Here is a 6,593-nt window from a genome sequence, read left to right on the forward strand (position 1 = left end):
AGAAAATCTGGGAGAGCTGATACTTGGCTCGAACCTCTTATTGGAGAAATCGAAAAGAATAAGATGCAAAGCCATAGTTGTTACACTTTGAAGGTAATTTTCTTAACCTTAAATGCTTTCCTTCTTTTTCTTTCTAAGTTCTCACTTCTATGCTTCATAACCGTAGGCTAATCTTATTGGGACTGAGCTGATGGGACGAGTTTCTACATTGGAGAAAAAGGAGCGAGAGTCTACAAAGGCTCTATCTGAAGCTAGGAAAATAGCTGAGGATGCTTTATTTGACGCAGCAAACTGGAAAGAACAATTTGAGAGTGCCCAAGTGACTGTAGAGGAGTTGCAGGAGAGCAAAGCTCACTTGGAGCAATAAAATCGTGGCTTAACTTCTGAGTTGGGAATTGTGAATGCTTCTTGGGGTCAGATTAAAAGGGATAAAGAACTTCTGGAATGCTCTCTATCTAAAGCCAATGATGAGATTAAAGAGCTTAAGGCACTCATGGAGAAGAAAGAAGAATACGCAAGGGAGTTAACTCAAAACTTAACTCATGCTCAAAATGACTTAAAGATTTCTTCTGACAAAATTCGTGCCTTGGAAAGTTCCCATGCCTCTCTTGAAGCTTCCCTAGATTCTCACTTAGCCGAGCACCAAATAATGAAAAATGACCTTGCTATGTGGGAAAAGGAATATAAGGCTTTGGAGAAGGAATATAATGCTCTTGAAGAAAATTTCAACATAGACGTGAGTTGGGCTTTTCTAAATTCTCGACGTGATGCTTTGATGGAGGCTACACAGGAAAACTTTGACTTGCAATCTGAGTTGGCTAAAGTCATAAACACTATCGAAAAAGGTCAACAACCTGCTGATACTCCTTCTCCAGCTCTTGGAACTATTGACACCCCTTCTCCAGCACTCGAAGCTCCTGGAACAGAAGAGTTTTTGAACTCTGAAGCAGTTACTGAGGTACTTGAAGTTGTAACTCCAGCTTCCGAGGTTGAAACTTCTATGATACAGTCTATGGGAATCGAAGTTCCTGTGACTATTACTTCCCTCATTGATGTTATCACTTCAAGCTCAGCTGAAACCGCTCCTATTGCTGCTTCTTCAGAAATTGTGACCGCACCTGTTATTGCTTCAGAAAGTGATGTTACAACTTTTAATGATTGTTAATGTTATCCTTTGGTAATTTTGAAGGAATCTTTTGATGAAGTCCCTAGTTACCATAATGGGGCACTTGTAAGACAAACATTTTGGTGACTAAGTTTTTCCTCAGTCTTTTATGTTAAGAAGTTTTATGAGTACTTCTTTATATTCTATTCTTGCCTTTTTACTTATTTAGGACTTATAGAATAGCTTAGCATTTTTATCCTTTGGAAATGCTTTATGATTCTTCTCATGGAATATCAACATGAGGTTTATAAAAGAGGGCCCTTTTATTTTATAGACACTTAATGAAGAAGACGTCTCAACTTCATAATGGTGTTATAATACGACGAAAGTAATAGGAATACACATGTTTTGTATGAAACAACTTTGATAAGTTTTCATTCATGAATTTTGACAATTTTTTTTTGACTATTACATGTGTTAAAATACATCTATAACTTTCTCGCAACTGTTTTTCTCGTAACAGATTTTTACATGATATAAAATAGACAAGGTTTTTCTTCATAACCTGTTTCAGTATATAGTCACAACCCTATCTTTACATATTTAGGAAGGGTTTGAGAAGTGACTTCGTTTGCAACATTATAATGAATGTTTTATGCTGAGTGCTGAAGACTTCGTAACTTCCTCTCAACACTTGTCTTTTTGTAGCTAAATCTTGCCAAAACTTTAACCAACTGTTGTTCGATATTCGTATCTGCTTTTCTGCACTCAGCGGTATATAACATGTAGTCCCCCAAGTGTTCGAGCGGTGAAGAATGAAGCCTCAAGCACTTGTTTGTTTCTCTCAGTTTGGTCCTTTTCCTGAAACAGAAAAATATACGGGACTCGGAGGTGCGATTATAGATGAAGACTGCCTAACCCGTGTATATTTCCATCAGATTAATGTAACCCTAGGCTCGGAATTTAAGAATATTCCATTTTGCCGTGCAGGTCGTGACTCATCATGTGGCACGAGTTAGGGTTTTTGCCTAGCATCTAAAATCGTTAGTAAAATTTTAACAATTCAAAGAAAAAATTTAACATGGGGATACCTGACTGTGACCATTCCCTTAGAAGTAATATCTCTTTAGATGGACAGCATTCCAATGTGAAGGTAAGACCTTGCCATCCATTGTCTCCAACTCGTATGCTCCCTTCCCTGCAATGTCACGGATTCTGTAGGGTCCCTCCCACGTTGGACTTAGCTTTCCAGAGTTAGCAGCCTTCGTAGATTGGAACACCTTTTTGAGCACAAAGTCCCCAATTTTGAAGAACCTGAGACGTGCTTTCCTGTTATAGTATCGTTCAATTACTTGCTTTTGAGCTGCCATCCTTATTAATGCCGCTTCTCTTCTCCCTTCGAGCAAATCAAGGTTCAACCGTAACTCTTCATTGTTTGATTCCTCCGATGCTTGAACGTACCGTGTGCTTGGTTCTCCTATCTCTACTGGAATCAAAGCCTCCGCACCATAAACCATTGAAAATGGGGTTTCTCCCGTGCTTGTTTTTGTCGTTGTACGATAAGCCCATAATACTCCAGGTAATATTTCAGGCCAATTACCTTTCGAATCTTGCAATCTTTTCTTCAAATTGTTGACGATAACCTTATTCGTGGACTCAGCTTGTCCATTTCCCACTGGATGATATGGTGTAGATGTTATTCTTTTAATGGGCCCCTATGAATTGTGGTCCATTATCACAGACGATTTCCCTTGGTACTCCAAAACGACATATTATGTTTCTCCAAATGAAGTCTTTAACTTCTTTCTCCCACACCTGTTTAAAAGCTCCTGCTTCTACCCATTTAGTGAAGTAATATGTAAGCACAAGTAGAAATTTTACCTGACCTTTTGCTAGTGGTAAAGGACCTACGATATCCATTCCCCATTTCATAAAGGGCCACGGAGCTATGACAGGGTGGAGTAACTCAGCTGGTCTATGTATATTATTGTCGTATCTTTGACATTTATCACATTTAGACACGAAATGATTAGTTTCTTCTTCCATCTTGGGCCAATAATATCCTGCTCGAATCAATGTTTTTACTAGCGACCTCCCACCAGCGTGACTTCCGCAATGTCCTTCATGTACTTCCCTCATCACATATTCTATTTGAGAAGGTCCGAGACACCTTGCTAATGGGCCACCAAACATCTTTCGATAAAGATTCCCTTGATGTAAACAATAACGGGCAGCTTTTTTGCGAAGTGCATGAGCTTTTGTTTTGTCGATAGGCACGGTACCATGCTGTAAAAAAGCAATAATTTCATTTCTCCAATCCCATGTTAAATGATTAAAATTTACCTCATTCTTATCAGGTTCGAGGACGGAATGAAATAGATGTACGATTGAAGTATTTGTATCATTTGCCACGTCTGCTGCGGACGCGAGATTAGATAATGCATCTGCTTCTGCATTCTCGTCTCTTGGGATCTGCATTACCTTCCAAGTTTGGAATTGTGTTATTAATTCCCTTACTTTTTCCAGATATTCTTGCATTCGAGTTTCCCTGGTTGTAAAAGTCCCCAGTATTTGATTAACCACAAGTTGAGAATCGCTCTTGATTATAATCTGGGTTATGCCAAGTTCCCGTGCCAGTTCTAAACCTGCAATTACAGCCTCATACTCTGCTTCATTGTTAGTTATAGAATGACATTTTATAGCTTGTCTAATAGTTTCACCTGTAGGAGGCACGAGAACTATCCCTAGGCCTGCACCTTTTACATTAGAAGAACCATCAGCGAATAAAATCCAAGTCCCCGGGTTTGCACCATTGAAAACTCGTAACTCTTTTTCTGCTTCTAAACGCATTCCCTGACTAAAATCAGCTATGAAATCGGCTAATACTTGAGATTTTATTGCAGTTCTAGATTGATAACTGATTTCATATTCGCTTAACTCTATGGCCCATTTTGCTAACCTTCCTGATAACTCATGTTTATGCAAAATGCTTCGTAATGGAAAAGCAGTAACCACAACAATGGGATGGAACTGGAAATAAGGTCTCAATTTTCTAGATGCCATGATCAAAGCTAAAGCTAACTTTTCTAGTTGCGGGTATCGTGTTTCAGCATCTAACAGAGATTTACTTACATAATAGATAGGAGATTGTTTACCTTGGTCCTTTCGAACTAAGACAGCACTCACCGCAACTTCTGACACAACCAAATAAATGAGCAACTTTTCACCCTCCTTTGGTTTTGCTAGCAACGGCGGGTTTGACAAATAAGCTTTCAAATTTCTGAGAGCCAGTTGACAATCTTCGTTCCATTCAAAATGATCTTGTTTTTTGAGTGCTGCGAAAAATTTAAAGCACTTCTCCGAAGATTTGGAAATAAACCTCCCCAAAGCCGCAATTCTTCCTGTTAATCTTTGAACCTCTTTCATACTTGTAAGGATATCAGGAATTTCTTCTATTGCTTTGATCTGAGAGGGATTCACTACAATGCCACGGTTAGAAACAAGAAAACCCAAAAATTTACCTGAGGCAACTCCAAATGCACATTTTTCTGGGTTGAGTTTCATATTAAATTTTTGCAAAATTCCAAATGTAACAGATAAATGAGAAATATGATCATTAGAATGCTGGGTCTTGACGAGCATATCGTCATGCCCTGCAGTTGCATCAATTAACTGATCTATATGAGGTAGAGGGAAGGAATCTTTTGGACAAGCTTTGTTAAGATCGGTATAATCTACACAAACCCGCCACTTACCGTTTTTCTTAGGTACGACAACCGTATTAGCCAACCAATCGGGGTACTTTACCTCACGGATTGACCCAATTTTTAATAGCTTTTGGACCTCCTCTTGAATCACCTGATTTTTGAAAGCTCCTTGCTTTCTTTTCTTTTGTTTTACGGGTGTGCAAGATGGGTCTTCATTTAGTTTGTGAGTCATTACATCCGGTGGTATTCCTGTCATATCAGCATGGGACCAAGCAAAACAATCCACGTTAGCTTTTAAGAATTCAATTAACATACCTCGCGTATCTGAGCTTAAGTTGGCTCTCACATAAACCTTTCGTTCAGGCCATTGTTCAAATAGTATCACAGGCTCAAGCTCCTCAATTGTTGTTTTGATGTTTTCATTCTCTTCAGGCTCTTGAATCATATCAGGTCTCAAGTCTATATCTGTCTTTCCTCGTTCCGTTGTGGTTTGGCCTATGTCTTCTTCAACTTTATTTACAGCACTCGTATCTGTTACCATATTAATACTCCTAGCTGTATGTTGTTCCCCTCGAATTTGACAGATTCCCCATGGTGATGGGAATTTCATTACTTGATGTAGAGTTGACGGGACAGCGTCCATATCATGAATCCACGGTCTCCCCATGATTACATTATATGCCATCTCCATATCTACTACCTGAAATTTGGTATCTTTCACAACACCCTCTGCAAAAGTTGTTAGAATTACCTCTCCTTTAGTTACAACACTGGAATTATCGAATCCTGTTAGAGTATGCGCCTTTGGAATCATCTTATCCTCCGCTTGCATTTCACGTAGTACTCTTAATAGGATGATGTTTGCAGAACTTCCTGGATCAATCAAAACTCTTTTTACATTAGTATCATGTATAAGTAAAGATATTACCAGCGCGTCGTTGTGGGGGGTGATCACTCCTTCTGTGTCTGCATCATTAAAAGTGATACTTTCATCCTCTAAGGTTTGACGCACTCGTTTCCCGTGCGTGATTGTGACTTTGGAAACTTTATTTGAAGTTGTGTATGTTACTCCATAAATATCTTCTCCCCCACTTATAACATTCACGGTTCTCTTGGGTGATGGGGGTTTTGGTGGCTCTTGCCTGTTTTCATGTAGGCTTGCTTTCCTTTCTCGCTAAATAACTCAGTGAGATAACCTTGTTTCAATAGATGGTCCACTTCACTTTNACTACAAAGCTGAAGGCCAGAGAAGGCACAATACTGCAAGACCCTACCTATTACAGAAAGCTAGTAGGGAAATTGAACTTTCTAAGTAACACCAGATTGGACATTGCATATAGTGTTCAACAATTGAGCCAATTTATGCAGGAGCCAAGAGAACCCCATCTGAAAGCAGCATTTCACCTGCTCAGATATCTGATGAATGATACTACTTTAGGAATTTTGATGTCAAAGGATTGAGATCACACAGTTAAAGCTTATTGTGACTCTAATTGGGCAGCATGCCCGGATTCTAGGAGATCCATTACAGGTTATTTAGTACTGCTGGGCAACAGTCCTATTAGCTGGAAATCTAAGAAACAAGAGATCATATCTCTATCCTCTGAAGAAGCAGAATATAGAGCTTTGAGGAAAGTAGTGGGGGGAACTAGTATGATTGAGCAGATTGTTGAGGAACTGACTGTTCCTTTCTTTTGCCCTCTGAGTTTTCTGTGTACAGTTTGTCTGCACTGCACATTGCAAGATCCAGTGTTAACGAAGACCAAGCATATAGAATGGAT

This window comes from Nicotiana attenuata, unplaced genomic scaffold, assembly GCF_001879085.1.
Source record: "Nicotiana attenuata strain UT unplaced genomic scaffold, NIATTr2, whole genome shotgun sequence".
Lineage (NCBI taxonomy): Eukaryota > Viridiplantae > Streptophyta > Magnoliopsida > Solanales > Solanaceae > Nicotiana > Nicotiana attenuata.